The 20,188-nt window shown below is 35.3% G+C and overlaps 1 protein-coding gene across 6 annotated transcripts in view; it reads right to left on the bottom strand.

Moving 5' to 3' along the window:
- Window positions 1–20,188, bottom strand: part of LOC105257711 (AF4/FMR2 family member 4) — a 201,692-nt gene that overhangs the window by 123,689 nt on the left and 57,815 nt on the right. Inside the window, exon 1 of one of the 6 annotated variants that reach the window (XM_025409700.1) lies at window positions 4,926–5,528. The exons of the other annotated variants lie outside the window; for them this stretch is intronic. The gene's annotated coding sequence lies outside the window, so the exon portion shown is untranslated. Of the gene's footprint in view, window positions 1–4,925; window positions 5,529–20,188 lie in introns of those variants that run through there. 6 annotated transcript variants of the gene reach the window in all.

Here is a 20,188-nt window from a genome sequence, read left to right as displayed (position 1 = left end):
AGAGTTATCAGCCTTATCCCGTTGGATATATCACGAGCGGTGTAGCTTTCGCGTCTCGCGCGCCATTTTTAAGTTGAATTCACCGGATAGAGTAAGAGAGTGTATTTTCTTAAATCGTAAAGAAGCAAACTTGATTCATATTAGCTTTACTAAGAAGTTGTAATTTTATGAAGTCGCAAGCCCGGCGGCAACACTTTGTGCGCACAAGGAGATCGCTTCGACAATACCTCGGCGCTCCCCAGGAGCATCAGCGTCTCTCATCCCGACAATAACGGCATTCTTCGGTTACTCTTTTACGACGGCAGAATTTTTCTCGCCGTTCCGAACTCTTTTAATGGTCATCATAAACGCACAGAGACTTTCTTCGCGTGGATTCGGAATTTTCTGCGAGACAAGATAGCACACGTGCCTCTGTAACGTCAATAAAATTTATCGCTCCGTCGCTGCACCTTCTTTTCCATCGAGTATACTAAAATATCCTGCCTTATTTCTCTGCATATTCCTTCCAAAGACCCAAGATCCACTCTTATAAATCATTGGTGTATCGTAAACGTCCCTAAATGATGGAATTAACTGCCATGTTGGAAAGTGTCTCAAGTGATATACTACCTAGTTCCTAATTACTGTTCATCCATGTACACACAATTTATTAATTTTATTTTATTATATCATAATCTCAGTTATTAAATTCAAAAATATAAAGAAGCTTATATATTTTAAAAATTATATATATAGTTAGAAAATATTTAAAAAATATAACTTTCTTGTATTTATCAATTTTTATAGATTTATTTTATTTAAGGCTTTAATTAACTGATTTTATTTTATTTAAAACAGAAGAAAAACGTAACGCGCACACAAACAATATTTATTTCTTCTCCTATATATTTTAAATTAATTAAAAGCTGAATACATTTCTCATTGTTGGCTTTAATCTCTGTGCAGCTATAAATGAGAAATGCATATATTATACTATACATATAAAGCAGACGCAATCGCGATACTTTGACCCGGTGTTTTCGACCTAAGTCGCGTCTTAAAGACCATTTTTAAAAGGTCGCTGCAATTTCTCGACGCTAATATTGAATCTTTTCCCTCTCTTTAATCATTTTCCTCCTTCTTGATTTCTCGCTTACATAACACCAAGTTAGCGCGACGACACGCGACAGCGAGCGAGAAGAAAATAAATCACGCGCGTGACAAAAGATATTTATTATCATTTTAGTTCTGTTCTATAATAAGAATAACAAATGAGTTATACATTCTATTACATGAGAGAGAGATGATCAGATATAAAATAATTCTTCTAATCGAAATTAAATATTAATTTATATCGGAAAAAATTATATTCTTAATGTACACATGTAAAGAATGAATTCATAAATAATTCAATTCTTATTGACGACTGTGAATTAGTTGCTTTTTTCAAGATAAAACATTAGTAACGGAGACGATAAATACTTCCGATACTTCGAGAAAATGACGTCGATAGTGACGTCAGTACTTCATTCAATCGGGTATTAATTAGCGACTATCGGCGTGTCTAAAAGTAACCGTGCATCGAAAAGGAAAAGCAAAATGTTTAAATATTCCTCAGACTGAAACCGTGCATTATTAATGAGAAATAGAAAATAGCTATTGAAATTTCATTGTGTATACCGGATATATCATTAGGAAATTTGAATGAAAAAAAAATGGGAAAACATTACAAGAAGATTATGTATGTATAAAACTGGATGACGAATTGAAATAAAATTCTAAAACGATAAATCGTAAAAAAAGAAATTTTGTCAATGAACTAAATCATTCTTTCCCTTCATTCCAAACAATCTCATATATAAAAATATGATGATACAAAAAGATACAAAAATTGGACCTGAAGAATAAATATCATAATACAATCCACAATAAAATGCATCAAAATATAAAAAATATGTAAATATATTAAGAATAATAAATAATTATATATAACAATGATAAGTATTTGAGCTCATTGATTTTATGTTACTCATTTCCTTGAAAACTAAAATTATAACGATTAACACTACTAAAATATTTTATTTCTATAATCAAAGACACGATAATAAAGTTTTATAGAAAATTCAAAAATACATATTTCTTATATTTTGATCTTTCATATTTGTGGGCCTTTGACCTCGCTTTTCCGGTAATGTCACAAAAAACACACTCCCCCACCTGCTGTGTCCTAAGAAAAACGCGGCCGAAACGGGAAAGATTCATCGTCCTTGGACAATGATAAAGTCTCAGGAGAGAAAATCCAAGACACGCCGGTTCGTAAAATAACGAGATTTATTTTATGGACAGAGATGGATCGGCCGTAAAACGTCGCTTGGAATGACCTGCGACGTTTTTCCTGCTTCTTGCAACGCGGTAGGACACAATGCGGCTTCCAACATTCTCTGTGTTCCTTAAAAAAGCACAATTTTGCGGAACACGATGTGACATCTAACTCACATAGTTTTTAACCTCATTTGTAATTAATGAATTATATTTATAAGTATTAGCATTGTAAAAATTTATTATTGTATATTATTTAATGTTACCAATGTTTATGCACAATTCATAAATATTATCATATATTTTATACATATAAATATATAATAATAAACTGTTAAATTTAAGAAACAGAGAGAGGAAAATATAGCAAAATCATATTTTTTTCGCTATATTCGTTTTATCGACATCTATTAAAGTTATGGAAAAGATAGTTATTTCAATTTTTAAAAATCTGACAGAAACATGGTGACAAATGTAATTGAATAAAAAAACCTCATGTCTGTTGAGGATTAACTAACACTTGGATGTTTTGATTTTTATTATATTCCAACATGTGCGCGCTTTTAAAAAGATGTTTGTCCACTTTTTTTTGTTCCTGCAGCTAAAAGATAAAACACACGTTTACAAATACCTTTTACAGTGAAGGATGAATTTTTGAATAGACTCGAAAACACACTAACTGACATTTCTTTGTAGACTTGTCGACGCAATTCCATTCTTTCGAAAAATATATTGACAATTCTCGCACAGCTGTAAATTTCCGAATCACCACTCTAGGTTCAAGGGTTTGTATCTTCAAAAGTAAATAAATATCCCGAAACCTAAGCATGACATTCCAACCAGAAATTTATAGGCCACTTATAAACAATGGATATTAAAATGCGAGCGCATTCTCGTCGCGTCCGAGTTTCAGCTACTCGGTGACAAAGTGTTATCGTATCTCCGGTAACGATAATGCTGGCAAGAAAATTGCTTTCTTCGCGCCCTATAGATTCCCCGCCGAACAAATATGATTCATAAAAGCAAAGCTTCGACAGTGTTAACCTCGCGAAATGAATCACGCGAGCTCATTGTTTCGATCGCGTTACAGCTCGAGAATTTTGTTTTCGCGCAAATTACGAGACGTGTCGACAACAAGAATATATTTACGTGTATTACGTCACAAGACTATTCCAATTGAATGCTGCCAGCAATTAAATTTTGCACATAATAAGCGCGATAAAAATAAATCTTAAAAATGATGGGTGAAGAGCAAAACGTTTGTATTTCGTTTGTAAACGTTTGTAAATCGAATCATGAAATTATAGAGAGCGACCTTTGCGAGAATTTAAAAATATATATTACAAATATGAATTGAGTCTGCACTTTGTAATAACATACTTTGCTGCGTGCATGGAAAGATCGATCTGATATCGTAGCGTCGTAAACACGTCGTTCTGAAAATAGTGCGATGCAAGCAGACCTCAAGACGTATACGCGCTTATAAAATAGCCGATGATCGCGAAAAACACTTGCGCAATACGTTCAAGTGTGCACGAAGGAGAGAGCGAGATTGCGATAATAATTACCAGCGACGTTAGCAGACTTTTCACACGTGTTATCGAACGAGAGATTTTTCCTGCCGCGAGAAAAATAAGAAATCGCCGGCCAGGTGCGAAGTTCGCTACACGTCACGATAAACTTGCACGTATGGCTATCCAATGATTCCATCGTTTCGGATGCTGGAATTGAAAGCACGACTCGTGCGATGGATGACCCTGACTTTTCCGAGTCAAATCGATCATCGCGGGACAACATTCGAGACGACTTCTTCGATACAACGCGTAACGAGATAATTAATATTTATAGATGATACCGGGAAACGAGTTTAATTCGCATATTGTAAAATAACGAATAATGTGTTGAAAATGTTTGATGGAATAATATTATAAGATAATATATATTATTAATAAGTTAATATATTTAATTGGAGCGATATTTCCAAACGAGTGAACGATGCATCTCATCGAGCTAATGCGCACTTTACCATCGGTCTGCGATTAGTGGGGAAAAAAATCGACCATTCAATTTCTATAAATAATCCAAACTTTCTCGCGAACGACAGACTTTCGAATAATCGTAAATAATTACACATTAGATCGATGTAACTTACGTTGATAATTAATAATTACAGAGACTTGAAATTATCGTAAAGTTCTCGAAAAACCAACATTTGCGAGTAATATCTCGAGTCGGACGGGACGCGTATAATTGGCGCAGCTTCCCGTGGGAGTCTAATTAATCATGACATAATCGTCACGAGATATCGCGCAAGTGGAAATTTGCGAAGGGCAAAAATTCAATAATATTTTCCGCGCGCCATTCAACTTTGAATGATTACGCGTCATAAGCCCCGCTGATAAATTATTGACAAACCGCCTGTCATTTCAAAGCGGCAGCTTGTTGTCGGACAACAAGAATCATTCCGCGGTAAATGACGCAGCCGCGCGATGTACCGATAGAATTACGCGCGATGTTGGCTGATTACGCGCCATTTCGCAATAAAAACCGCCGCGAGCCAGCTCCGTTCACTCGCGAGACAAGGATAGAAGCGGGGAGGGGAGGGGAGGGGAAAGGGGAAAGCTCACCGTGCGTTCAGGAGAAGCGAACGATGACGTCTGCTGCCGTCGTCGGTCCGACTGAAAGCGATCCCGACGATAGATTCTTATCACTACGATCACCGAGGTAATCACAGGCACTCGTCAACAACGCCAACGACGAAGGCACTCTCATTCTCCCGCCGAGTCCCCGTACGAGTTAGCGCCGTGAAGTAAGCAGCGCGAGAGGAGCGGCTAATCCAAGAAGCGCGCGCTCCGTTGCTGCTCGTCGTCGTCGTCGTCGTTGCACACGGAAAAGATCGGTAACGGAGAACTCCTTCGTAACGCGAGAGAGAACACTGTATCCCGTACACTACGTCGCACTCGAGGAGGATATTATCAATGATGACGTAGCGCGAAAATAGAGCCGGTAGCTTTGACGCACGTAGCAGAGCACTGTGTTGACGCGCGACTATCTCTCTCTCTCTCTCTCTTCGCGTACGTAAACAAACACTCGCGTCGATCGAGAATCAACGACGATCGAGACGAGATTGCGCGCGACGCAGGATTACGTGACGCAACAACGATACCGAGAGAAGACGTGAAGCGCGAAACGTAGCGATCGTTGCGCGCCAGACGATGGTCGACGAGAAACTGGCACCTTCCGGTCGAGACGGGAGAGGGCGCGGGACGCGGGAGCGAGATAGACGCGCACGCCGAGAGCGAGATGCACGCGTACTTGCGCGCGCGCCGGTGTGTGTGGGTGCCGTGTGTATCGGTACGCGAGGACGAGCGAGCGCGTGCGGAGAGGGAGGGAGAGCGAACGAGGAAGAGTGGGAGAGAGAAAAGGAAGCGCGCGCGAGAGAGAGAGAGAGAGGAGGAGGAGAAGGGGAAGGGGAAATCCGCGACACTAGCGACTGCCGTCACGGGAACGGCCAACTACTACTATTACTACTATTACTACTACTACTACTACTATTGCTCTCTTTTTCTCTTGGAGAATGAGTGAAAAGGAGAGAGAGAGAGAGAGAGAGGGTGAAGAAATCACGAGGCTCGTGCACGCCACGGGAAAAAGATGCGCGTGTGCGCGCACGTGTCGGTATGCGTCCGGCGGATTTTCATGTGCGTGCATCGAGAACGCAAAGGGAAGCGAGAGGGCGGGGAGGGGGAGGGGGAAGATTGAAACGAGAGAAACGGCGAGAGGGAAAAGGAGCGGGATGCGGAACGCGAGGGGGGGGAGGGAGCGAGACGCGAGGAGTGGGAGATTATCAAAATGGCCGCACGCGCAACCTACTACTCCACGTCCTACTCCTCCGCATCGCCGCCGCCGCCACCTCCGCCGCCGCCGCGCCTCTCTCCATTCCTACGCCGATATTCCTCCACCTTGTCCGAGAGCTCGCCGCGCGACACGGTGCGGCGCGGAAACCGCCAAGCGGTAATGCCGTCCGATATAATGGTAGTGGACTCTATCGTGACAGTCTCGCGAACCGCTGGTGGTGGTGGTGGCTCGTGCTGGATGCTCGTGTAACGTATATAAGTCGGGAAACAGCGAGGGAGGGGGAAGGGGATGAGAGAGCACGGCAAACAGAAGCTGTCGTCGTCCGCGCCAAGTAGAGACGAAGGAAAACGAGTTTAATGTTTAACGAGCCACTCGGAGATTGTGCGGTCGAAAGTGTGACGTTGCGAAGAGATGACAAAAATAATCGTGGAAAATAATCGTTAGGAAGGGATCGAAGTGTACAATTTTTCCCTTTCGATTCGATAATTACCGCGCGAATTGAAATTAATCCCGTATCAAACCTTTAACGTTGAGCGAAAATTTATGTAAATCGCAATTTTTTGGCAGCGCAGCGGAAAAAGCCCCCGTTACTAATGATTGCATCATCCCGCACGACAGAGCCAATTTACGCCGGCGTATAAAATAATTAAAAGCAGATAGCTCACTGTTTTAGCCGTAACGATTAATCGTCGTTTATGAGTAATAAGCGCAGCGGCAATTTGTTTTGGGATTGCGCGAGCGACAAGACACGTGCATTATGTACGCGCGCTTCGCGTGCGCGATTCATAATTACGATAATTAACATCTCGCGCGTAATGCAACGCGAACGCAGAAATAATTCAACGGCGTCGCGAAAAATCGCCCGGCGTCAATTAATTCGTACCTCTCTCCCTCTCTCTCTCTCAGGGAGAAACTCTAATTGTGCGCGCGGCTGATTTTACATCCATGCACTGAGAAAAATCGTTTGATTGTACCAAGACAAGTATATGATTGAAGACATTTTGGTTAAATCAAACAAGAATTTCTAGTTATCATGATGACCCGATTTTTTATAACTAGAACGTTTAATAGATTTTACTATAAGGATTTAGTTAGTATTTTCTGGTTGGATCTATAAAATTTCTTGTTACATTAATTTCTTTGCTTGCTTCTTAACTTAACTCGTCTTCAACATTTGCCATGAAATGTGTATAAAGAACTAGTATTAATATTAAATCCAAAGTATATTTTTTTCTCTTACGGCAATAGTGCCAGAAAGAGGACGCTAGCTCTTTGATTGTATGCGTTTGAGCTGCATCCTCTTCTTGCATCACTGTTTATCAGTTTAATTTCTAACAAACTGAACTTAAAATAATTTATTCAATAATCTGGATTGAATTTATCCAATAATCGTGTTGGAATTCAGAATATTAAACAGACTTTTGAGATTAGATGGACAAAATTTTAGACGACTTGGTGCTGGGAAGTTTAGTATTATTAACCAGAAAATTTGGTAAATTGAACAGGAAGAAATTAATCAGATTCATCTGATAATTCCTACAAAAATTCTGGTTCGCCCATTTTCCAACAGACATACTGGTTGAATCTACCAGAATTCTAATTAATGCAACCAGATTTTTTGCTCACTGCGTGCGAATCCATGTACGTTACACGCACGTGCGCACATAAGAGAGCGTACACATATTTATGCGGTCGCAAAGGCTTCCCAACGCGATCCTTTAGCGTCCCGCGAGAGGAGAGAGGCGCGTTTCGTCCGCAAATAACTTCGATTTAAAATTGCCGGTCGCGATGCAGCGGCAACCCCCGGACCCTCCGCGACTCGGAATGCATAATATCGGCGCTTAAACTCGCTTTGAAATTCGAGACGTATCCCCCATCATCGTCGCCGCCGACGCCGACGCCGCCGCCTCCACTTATACGCGACTAATTCCCGGACAAAGCGCTCCACATGAAAACAGGGCCGACGCGAAGCGGCGTCTGTCGGTTTCGGCGAGCGGTTGACTGCGAAAACCGACTCGCATATAATGCATCGGATCGATACACGCGCGGCCCTCGCGCGCAGCGAGTGCGAAAATAATCACCGCTCGGCGAGGATCGGAAGAAGCGACCTGTATTCTCTCTCTCCCCCCCTTCCTTTCCTCTCTAAAAAAAAAATGACGCTTCGATTTAATTAAAACTCCAATGTACAAACGACCGAGTACCGAGAGCAAAAATCTTGGAACGTTTGTTTCGAAACAATAAAGAATACATTTGCTTTGTAACTGTTGTAATTGTTACGCAAGTGTTATGTAAGCGACGTTTATTATTTTTATCGCGTTTTTTTTAGTCATTTTAAGAGCGCGACACCTGTAACACGTTTGAGTGCGATCGATTTAATTCAATTTCTTAATCTATTTAAAACGTTTCCGGTTCCGCGACTTGTGATATCCTGAATCAAAATTTAAGAGTCGAATATAATAAGATTACTTCCTTACAAGCGGTTCTTGTCTAATAAGTTTCTTATTAAATATAAACTCATAAAAATATATCTTTCGATTGATTTTACAAAAGAATAATGCTCGTTTATTCTCTTGAATTTCGTTACCTATTTTTAATATCTTGCCAAAGCGACTCCAGCACTTGCACAATTAGCTCAATAAAAGCGTTCCTATCTTGTCTGTTATCCACATAATAATAACGTAATTCATATATCTCCTTTCCTTTTTATAAAGTGACAATTTTTAACTTTAAGTTAAAGATTTTTTTAAGTTAAAGATAAGATTGCGTCGAACATTTCGCGACGTACCGGTTGCAAAAAGAAACATCGCCGACAGTTTCCCGAGCGGCTCGAGTGGAAATCATTCGGTCGGAGAATAACTCATCGACGGTGATGCTACCGGCCAGCATCAAGCTAAACGCCACCAAGCCGTCGTCTGTCAATCACTTTTGCTAAATTGGCGTGCCGGAGGAATCCCGGCAGTTCCGCCATTCGACCCGATCTCTCGCGCTGACAATCGTAACGTCAAAGTCCGTCCGGTGACTGGCTGATGTCCTGACCTACGCCGTCGCTTTCATCGTTGTCCGTCAAAGGGGGCGAAAGCACGAAGGAGGAGGATGGGATTCGAGGGATTGAAAGGACCGACGTGTTTACCTTTGTTCGCGTTTAATCCGCGCATTACTTCGAATCTTTATTTTCTGTTATTAATCTACAGCGGTGTTTTGAATATAAACATTGACTGTTACTCGAAATGTTCATTTTTCTCATCGAACCATTTTGATATTAGTTTAAGAAAAATAATTTCAGAGACCGTCCATTCACATTTCAAGAATGTTATAGATATTTTCCTCTCTCGGTCCAAACTAGAACGTAGCTTTTGTTTCGTTCTTAGAAAAAACCAGGACAAAGAAAGGGGAAAGAAAAAATTCAAGAGGATCTGTTTGTCTTTTCTCTCGACAGCTTCCGTTTACTTTTCCTTGACCGCCATTCGCCGCTGCATTATTATCTCGAGTAATCGATTATGCCCCTGGACCGCGCCGCCGTGTCATCTTAACCTTCACTTGTTTTATCTTTAAGTATAGACGGCACTTTGTAATCAAGTAATTACTAGGAAACACATGTAGCTTCGTTTTATTGCATTGTGTTAGGTTAAGAGTCATTATGCGAGCTCATGAATAATAAATACCTAATAAATAACGACGTTAATTTTTTTCATAATTCTTCCGACATAAAATACTATAACGGAATAGTGTTTCTCAAATTGTTTTCATCATAAAAAATTCCGGCACAGAGGATTCAAATATAAAGTTCAATTATTTGATGAATATTTATAATATATATATTGAAAAATATGTGCGTGTACATACAACACACACACGCGCGCACAGGGAAAATATTTATCATTAAATCATTATAATTTTTATAAAATAAAATCCTTCATATTTTTATTTATCTCTATTAATAATATAATAATTTAATATACTTGTATAATATTTTTGAAAAAAATAATATAATTTTTAAATCATTAATGGCGCGCGGAAGTGATTTCTTTGTCTATTTAAAACATACATTTGTATATATTTAAAATATATATTTATATGTATTTAAATGTGTATATTTTTTATCTTCTTATATTTTTATAATTTTTGTTATAATTTAAAATATATAAATTTATAGTTGTTTCCGCATGCATATTTGTGTTTTATGGATTCTTTGTTTCTCGCATTCTTTGTTTCCGAATTGTCAATGCATAAAGAATTCGAAGATGACAAAAGGATTTCAAGATAAAAGAAAAAAGGAATGACCTGTATTTATTTACTTTATCCTTCTTGCTTGCTTTATCGTGTTCATTATCTATTAAGGAGACGATTGTGCTTCAAATTATCGTCTATGCGTCGCCAAGAAAGAAACAAAGTAGAACCTTTCTTTTTACGCAGATAAGCGTACAACAACGTCACGAGATAACAGTTCTTTATCAGGTGGTACTGTTCTGATGATAGATAACAAGCAAGCTATACAACAGCAGAATTAATTGCATACTTTTCAAAACACACACGCTATAATTATTTCTAAAACTTAATAATGCTTCCTGCAAAGTTATTTAAAAATACATGCATTTACAAATTTAGTTAATTACCCATATAATTATTTGTTTGAAATAGATAAAAGTAACATATGATCTCAAGAAATTGGTTCGCATTAAATTGTACATCTTCGTAAATCTATTAGTTATTTTCTTTTAATAATAAGTAAGTATAGAAGAAAGTAATGATTGACTATAAAAAAAATAGACATATATAAAAATTTAATCCAAGTAAAATTAAATATTATAGTTTTAATTTAATCATTAATAATAATCATTAACTGCTTGATTGTTATCAATTAGAAAGTTCTAATTAGAAGAAGTATAGCATGACAAAAATACGGGTAATAAAAATTCACGGTTACCAAGCCGCACCGAAAATTCCCAAAGTTATAGAGCACTGATGTCGCCGAATTGAATAGCGATTACGGGAAAATGCAAATCTATGTTCGTGCAGGAAGAGGAAAAGAGCAGAGAAAGAGAGAAAATCATGAAAATCCCATTCCTGTGAATTAATCGGCGGCCACTGATTTATTCGTCATCTTGTCGCGATAATTATCGGTCGCTTAAATATTTTTCAATTATTTCACTGAACTTGTTATGAAATCGCGTAGACAGTCAAGTTAGATGTTATTAAATGCTAGCGATAAACGATGATGACATCGCAAAGAATGTTTATGCAGAGTGCTCCGATTAAGGACGTGCTGTTTTTTTTAGAATATTATAGCTCGTTCGATATTCTAGCTTATCGGCGTCATAATTAACTCTTAAAATTCATCTACAGCCTTCGTGAATTCTATTTCACAATTCGAGACATTTGATCGCCAGACTTATCAAATGTTTGTTTTGAAAAAATGTCTAATGGAAGGAAAATTCTTACGCGATAAAAATATTTTGATTAAAAGTTTGTTTTTAGTTTAAATATTATGGTTAAATATTATAATAATATTAGTTTATAATATTATGGACATTAATTATCTGACTGTTACATTAATTCTATGTACGATTACATTGTCAGAAATGCATATACAAACGATATCAAATATAATTTATTAAAAAACCGATACAAAATATAATGACTGTATTATTTTTTTTAATTGAAGTTTTCTTAATTAAATTTTTGTATATTTAATAAAGGATTTTTTATACATTTTATCTTACTTCTTTTCTCACTAAAATCATGTTGATTTTACTAGTCATAGTCATAATTAGTTGAGCAAATAAATATAAAAACTTTTTGAAAATACACTCTGTACTTTTTTAATAAATATGTGGAATAACCACGACTTTGTGGAAATTCAAATAGCAGCGCGAAACAGGAAGGATAATTTACGCCATATTCTCGGTAGTTGCAGAGCCGCTGAATAAATTCAACACCATGAGTAGAAAAAGCCGACTAAAACGAGGATCGTTCTTTCTTGCCATAATTATGGGGCCCGAAATAAACCCGTTTCTGACCGCGGAAAAATTTCGACGTAATTAATTTCGCGAGTTTCAGAAACATGTTAAATAGTTCCATCAAAACATTATTCGTCAACATTTACAGTCGAATTTTTATGTTTAAACACCATTCATATTAGAACTTTCTGTCATTTATAAATTCATTATTTTATTTTAATTTAATATGTGTTAATTTGTTGTTAAACTGTATGTTTTTTATATGATAATTCATAATATTTTCGATTCTCAATTTTGAATTAGAACAAGATTCCAATTGATTTTAATCTTCATAAAATCATCAAAAATGTATTCGATGAATTTATAAACGGTTTTTTGGCTTCCTTTCCATTCTATAATTAACTTATTAGTTTTAAGTCGAAATATCTTTAAATGCAAAAACATTTTGAGAAAAATAAAAGCTCGTGAAAATTGTACTTGATAGCTTTCGTAATGATTAAGTGCAATTAAATATTATTTACTTCGTCAAGACTATTTAAGTAAATAATTAATATTTATTTATATTAAAATATTATTTATTATCAAAATATTTTTAATACTCAAAATATTTTCCTTATCTAAAATACTCGATCGTCAATTTAGATATTTTTAATGTTTTCACGAAACAGAGAAGATCAATATTGACAAGTAAAAAAACAAGGAAAAATATCCAATTCATAAGAGGAACATTTTTCTCTTTTTAGGATTGGTTCGTCCTTGAATAACGTTCTCGCAAACAGAAAATCGCATCTTCGCACAAATGATACACACGGTTTTTTTCTCCCGCTGAGTAAGACTCGAAGTAATAATAGAAGAGAGTCGCCAAAATCTAGATCTTAGTCAGTGGATTATTTTTATCTGCGCGTAGCACGAGAATGAGACCAATCTTCCATTCCCTATTTCACATTAGCACGGCAATTTCTACAGCTTCTTATATTTTCGGTCTCGAGCTTAGTCAAACAGCAGATTTAATAAAGCCACACTATGAATATTCAAGATTGACTACTGAGACAATTTTGATACGACAACGCGCTTGATAACGATGATGATGATAATATTTGTGAGCCTTGATTGCGGGCGATTACATAAAGAAATATATAGATAAGAGATATAATCGCTATATGAAATTATATAATTGACAGATTAATTTATGAAATGTGTAACATTGCCAAAAAATTATATGTTGCGTATCGCACAGTTATATTTTTTTAGAGCCTTATAAATAAATTAAATCGAAAGGAATTAGGCTTATAAATAAATATCAAAAATCTTTTAGTAAATTACATTTGCTTTTATTATTTAACTGTTCAATGAATAATATTAATTCGATAAAGGTGAAAAACAAAAAATGCAGATATATTAAATTCAAAGAATACAAATTTTTTATATTTTATATTCTTTTAATAAATAAAAAATCTAGAAAAGGAAAAAACTCTTGAGGTGCTGTAATTGTTATAAGTTTTCCAATCACCTGCACGCAAGGGGCATCACTTTTGTTGCTCGGACACGGGCTGCTTGTGTCGGTAACAAGTAGACACAGCATGTGCATGTGTTCCATTGCCCCAGATAAGATCAGCTCCCTCCCCCCCCCCTTCATCGTATACTCTCTCTCTCCTCCTCTTTCCTCTGATATCCTGCGGTTCTTACTTTATGAAAAAGGGCAAAATAGTCTGCTACGTTAGCGAGAGCTTACGCGAGGATGCCACCGGTTATGCGTACATAAAACTTCTCGTTCCCATCGACGCTAAAGCCCCGTGAAATATCGATACTTCTCGAGGTGCTGCTGTATAATAGGTCGGCGCAAGACCGCGAGCAAGTTTTATGAGTCGCTACGGAATTGGATGAGTTCAGATTTTACACCGGATTATCGCGATGAATCCCGAAGAAAGTTCTTGCGGCAAGTTCAATTGACAGTCTTGAGAGAAACTAACACAATGTTCTCCGTAATTATTGCGAAATTACCATGATTTTGTCTTAAGTAGCGCGTGTTCAGATTTCAATAGAACTTTTTCAACAACTTGGTGCTAAAACACAAACGTAAGGATGATACGTATGTATGTGTCTAGAAAATAAAATGTATCTATTTAAAAAAAAAAATACTTCAATAAATTATATCGTTTTAAGAATGAGTTGGGGAGAGCGAAATTTCAGGAAATGATTAATGAAGAGATCGCTAGAAAGAAATTATTACGTAACTTTTTTATAATGATAGAAAGCACGATAAATTATTTTGCCGGCTAATAAAATTTATTTCAGATTAAAGAGAAATATTTCCGTGTGCCGAAAAGGCATAACTTTGCAATATAAACGAAATTAGTTTCGCAAGTTGAACTACGAGGAGCGGTGTCGTAACGCGGGACGCATCAAAGTCGAAAATGACTTTCTCCTCCATTAACCGGAACGGTTTCTCGAACCGAGTGCGCAGTGAGTTACATTTCGCCGTGTGAACGCTTATGCCGCTCGATAAAGCGAAAACGACTTCGCTAGTGTTAGAAACGAATGATTTTAATTGGCGTCACGCGAGATCCAACCTGTCGCTCAATTATGAATTATTGCCGTTGAACTTTGCGCGATAAATATATTTTACAAATGTATTTTTGAATACATTTAATACGTTTTCCCTCAGAACAATTGTCAATGAAGTTATTTTATCCGTGAATAATAAACAAATTTTTTTCATGCTATATTACACATCACAATATTTTTTTATACGAGAGAAGAGGAGAAAATCGAGCAATTATATATAAATGAATTAATACCTTTCATTGTGTTCGAAGTGTTATTTCATATCATGGAAAGCGAATGTGCATTTATATGCACTCTTCACAGTGTGTTATTTCCTCATTGCTCGTGACAGGTCGATAATAATTTGCAAATATATAACCGGCAAATTTGTTGGCGAGCTCGAGCGAGGAAGGCCACGATACCGCGTGCAGCCTCTTATTTTACAAATTACGACGAGGGTTACATCGCACCGTCGTTGAATATACACGAGACACAACTCCACTTCGTTTATGCTCGAGGGACAAACCGAACCTTTTCACACCGATCCTGGTTTAGCTCGTTTCGCGGAAAGAGTTAATTTCACACACAAAACCTGACGAAGCACTGGGATAATTATATCTGTGCGCGTTTCAATATTTATATTCATTGCAAGTTATTCGATTTAATTTCATTTGCAAATTGTTTCCTTTTTTTTTAGTATTGTGACCCATTTTTAAAATTGCCACAGAGAGAATAATAAGATAAAAATAAGTCAATTATTAATATTAAAATTCAAAATTATTTTTATATACTTGTTAGCTAATATTACACGAAATGTATAATATTTGCATATCGTTTTTTTATATGCTCGGAGAACTTTAACGAATCTTAATATTTATCATAATAATTTCGAAAAAAGTCTCCCTCCGACAAACTCGGAGAATTTACTTTCGAGTGTTTAAAAAAGAAGTCAAAATTTAAAAAGTTGAAATTATATTATGAAGCTCACATAATAAATTCATAAACCCAATCTCAATTAAAAAGAAGGAAAGAACTTCAGAGAATTCAGAATTAAGTTCTCCAATAAACAGAGCAAAGAACGAAATCATTCTCGTTCAACTCTAACACACTTTTTCTTTTTTCGAATTTCAAGCTGTCGATGACAAGATAAATTACGATAAATAAAGAAAGAAAATTATTTAGATATTTGCGATATCGTTAAAATATGCGCTCTACAAGGTGCATTATAAAGAAAGATGCGCGAGCATTATGGGACAAAAAGCGTGTTATGTGTGCACATTACACACATACACGCAAAATGTTTCGTTTGCCTGCAACCGTCAAGAATTATCGCACGTAAAAACACGGCACGCAACTCCTTTTTCACGGGGGCGAGGGAGAGACGAGATCCATCACAGCCGTGTCGACAAAAAAAAAAAGGATTTTTCCTGACCGTCCTCCTCCTCCTCTCTTCGCCAACACTCGCGTCGGCTATTTATAGGTTATCGCGTTATCGGTGCAACATACGTACGTTAACGACACTATATATTTATAATGGCGTTGTGGTTGCTTTATCAGCCTCCCCTTTATCGCCCCCGACGTGTTCGGCGACTCTCACATTACCCAGCACGAGCCCGCGGAGAAACGAGCTCAAGGCATGTTTTACGGCTAAGTGCACTCGTTGCACTCGTAAGCATGTATACACATACGTACTTCGCTCTACATGATACACGACATCGCACCACGTGCTTTTTCGCGGACGCGGAACGAGCGATTTCAGCTAATTAGAATTGAAGCCGAGCCGTCCTTAAGACAGTTTTTAAATTACACTGATATGGTAACATCGAATGAATGTCTCTTTGATGTGCAATAAATTATTGAATATATCCTGAGAAACATATCTCGGTTTTTTAAGTCTTAAAAAATATTTTTTATTGCAATTAGTGGTTGGTAAATAATTATTGAAATGGCGTATATATTTTGGAGACTCGAAAGATATAAAATCTTATAAATTTATTATCTTATTATATATGATAAATGGTGTTTTCTTAATGATTAAAGCAAAGTGCGAAAATGTGAGACAGGACATAAATTTATAACACTGAGATATGTGATTTTTTTAGAGAATTGTGTAAGGAGAATTTGAAATGCGTAATAGGATTTATATAAGTAACATTATAAAATATTATCATGCATAAAATTTGAGAAACCCGATATTGATTAAAAAATAGATATTTTATCAAACACATACATGCGAAATAAATCGATATACCGATATTTGGCAACAAAGAAGAATCAGTTTCTTGTTTCATTTATAACTTCCTTGCAAATATTATTTTTAATATCTCGAATATCTAGTCATCCTTGATCTTCGGCTTTTATTGATAATAATGTTCATTTATTAATTCGCCTGACACACAAAGAATGTGTCATATATGATTCATTTAGCTTTAATAATATCTTATCGTTAATCTGTCAAATTGAAATTTGATGAATAGCCTCAAACATTCGATTTCAACATATTTTAGACATTTAAATATATAGACAACGTATGCGACATCGTGTAAAACGTTTTATATGTGTACAAGATGTATCAACGTCATGGTACTGAGGTGTTAATTAAAGGTCGCTTGTTTCTAAACTGTTGTCGCGATCAATGCTTACTTGAAAGCGCAACGAACATGTTTCCAGACCAATAAAACACTAAGAGAACTTCTTTTCGATAACAAGCAGTTCGAGGATTAGTGCGGAGGACGAAGCGGATGTGCAATAGGATGCTGAGAGTACTCAGAAGTGAAGTATCAGTACCCAACTAGAAATCGATTAGCTGAATTACTCCACAATTGTTGAAATGAGAAATTCCTCAATATATCTCATATAACATTATAATAATTATAAATAGAGAAATTTTCTCTGTCTTATTTTTTGATTAATTTAAATCCAAATTAAAACATTTGTTAATAATTTTAATTATTGATTGGATAGAATTTGAACTCTTTAAAAATTCTTCCTCAACAAAATATTATTTATTCAATATAATTGCACAAATCATTCTCAAATATTTTTTTAGAAGACAAATTACTTATAAGAAAATATTTACATAAAATTACAACAAATATTTATGAAACTTTACAGAGATTATTTTTGCTAATGATTTATGAATAATTATTTTGTTTGAATAAATAAAAATTGAGAGATTAATTTACATATTTTTCTTTTAATCTCGAAAAAATATTTTATCTCGTAATATAAACATTCTATCAATAGAATATCTATTTGTATTTGAATTAAGAATTGTTTTTTTCATACAGAACAGTTATAATTTCAGATGTATAAGATTTTAACGAAAATGTTTCATCATATTTCAACTCTCAATTATTCTTGAACGCGAGAAAAAATTACCTAATTGGTATTGCTTTTGTTTTACTAAAAGATAAAACAAGGATGTTGCAATGATCGATATCAATATTATGTGAGAATAATTTTTTTTTTCATTGTGTATTCTTATTTCATATAGACTGAAGACTTAAAACGAGGTATTGAGGTTTCTCAAGTCAAACTGTTGCATCTCTCGTAAACGTTCCGCTTATTTTCTCCTTGACAATTTTCTTTTCTATTTTCCTAAGACCCTTCGGCCGAACAGCCGGCATTACCACGAAATTGTATCACTCGAATCGGGTATAATACTTATGGATATGAAACGAGAAATCGTTTGTACAATTTGCCGATGAGCATCGAAGGGAAATGGGGGAAAAACGGAAACTCGTACAAAAGAGAGAGTGGAGGCAATAATATTATCACTATATCAAGCGAAGATGGGTGTTTCCCTTTCTCTTTGTGCTCGAATCGTTGGCCTGTTATGCGATAAACGACGAGATTCCTCATAAAAATAATTGACCGACTTAGTGACCTTTATTCGCAGTTAATCTTGATTTTGAGATTATCCGGGTGTGAAACATCCGAAAGAATTCTGCGAAGTAATTTTGATAAAAGCGGTCGATATATCGCTCGAGTGAAATCATTGTTGAACTTTCTATCATTACAATATTTTTTTATAAACAAGGTAAGAAACAGTAACGGAAATGAATATTCGAATAAACAAATAAACGGAAGTTTATTATACTCAATGAGCAAAGTCTATTCTGTGAAAGTAGGACTGTATTTCATACAAAAAATATGTGTAATATTGTTGATTTATCGCCTTTCTAAAAGTTGAATTAGAATAATTATTTTATCAGTTAATGATCATTCGTAATAAAATTATAAGAAATATGAATGTTTGTAAAAAAAATAAATAAAAATCATTATTTATTATAGTTTTTCTGCTTTCTCATCGTCTCGTAAGTCAATAATTTCTAACTCTAAAGTACGAAAAAAATAACAACAATAAAAAGTTTTTGTCTGTAAAAGAAAAACAGTGTTAGCTCATAATTTTTCCTCGTTACCGAAGCTTAATATGTTAATTGCATCAGTCAGTAGAAATATTAATTAGCTACATGCATTATTTAATTGCACCTCAATTAAATATTGTATAAATTAGTTTTATCTACATATATGTGTGTGTGTTTGTGCACGTATGCGGATGTGGAACTATCTTCTTCAATCTTGCCAATCCTTCTCAAGCTGCCAAAAATTTATTCTATGGACGTAATGTTCATGGACATATATAACAACCAATAACTATTCAATAAGTAATAAAGAAAAGAAAACAGATAATGAAGATAAAAAAGATTAGCAATTGAAAAATAAGAGTTCTTAGATTTGTATAAAAAAAATTTTCTTCAATTAACTCACAAGAGTCTCTTCATCACATTACTATTCTACGGATCCATTTTAATATAATGTGACTCAAATAGGAGTTTTTTATGTGCCTCTTTTTATTTCGATCCTTCAGATAATTCTGTCGATGCAACTCGAAATGTACAACTTTCAAATCTTAACGATTTTCACCTTGAAAATGACTTTCTCGCTTCGAGATGAAATCGGTTTACTTTTCACAAGAAAATACTTTATAAATGCCAAGAAGAAAACACGCACAATTTGTAATGCAACATAAAACGCATAATTTCATTGAATATTTGAAAATATTAAAATGTATATAGAATTGTGTTATACTCAAAATTATTTTACTAAAATAAAGAATTAAAAACAGTATAATATCAATATTAAAAATTAAAAACTATATCGTAAAACTAATTTTTTTTAAATTTCTTGGCATCTCTATAGCAATGCAATGGCATGTGTATATTTATACAAATAACTCATTTGCGTACAAATGGATCCTAACTATTTACTATCACAAATAAAGTCTATTTTTGTGGAAAAAAATATCTAAATTTTATTAAATATTTTTAAAATACTTTTTAAACATTTTTTTCTTTAATAATATATTGTAATTTTATTTTATTTAAATCGTCAGATGTGTACTTTTTTCAAATTATCTTAATATGTGATTTAACTTTTGTAAATAATACAATTGTTTATATAAAACGATTGCGGAAACTTTCTTTTTTTTTAATAATTTGGTATTATTCCAATCGATTGATGGAGCTAAA

This window comes from Camponotus floridanus, unplaced genomic scaffold (genome assembly GCF_003227725.1).
Source record: "Camponotus floridanus strain SB8 unplaced genomic scaffold, Cflo_v7.5 scaffold28, whole genome shotgun sequence".
NCBI lineage: Eukaryota > Metazoa > Arthropoda > Insecta > Hymenoptera > Formicidae > Camponotus > Camponotus floridanus.
This window is presented reverse-complemented; position numbering and strand designations above follow the sequence as displayed.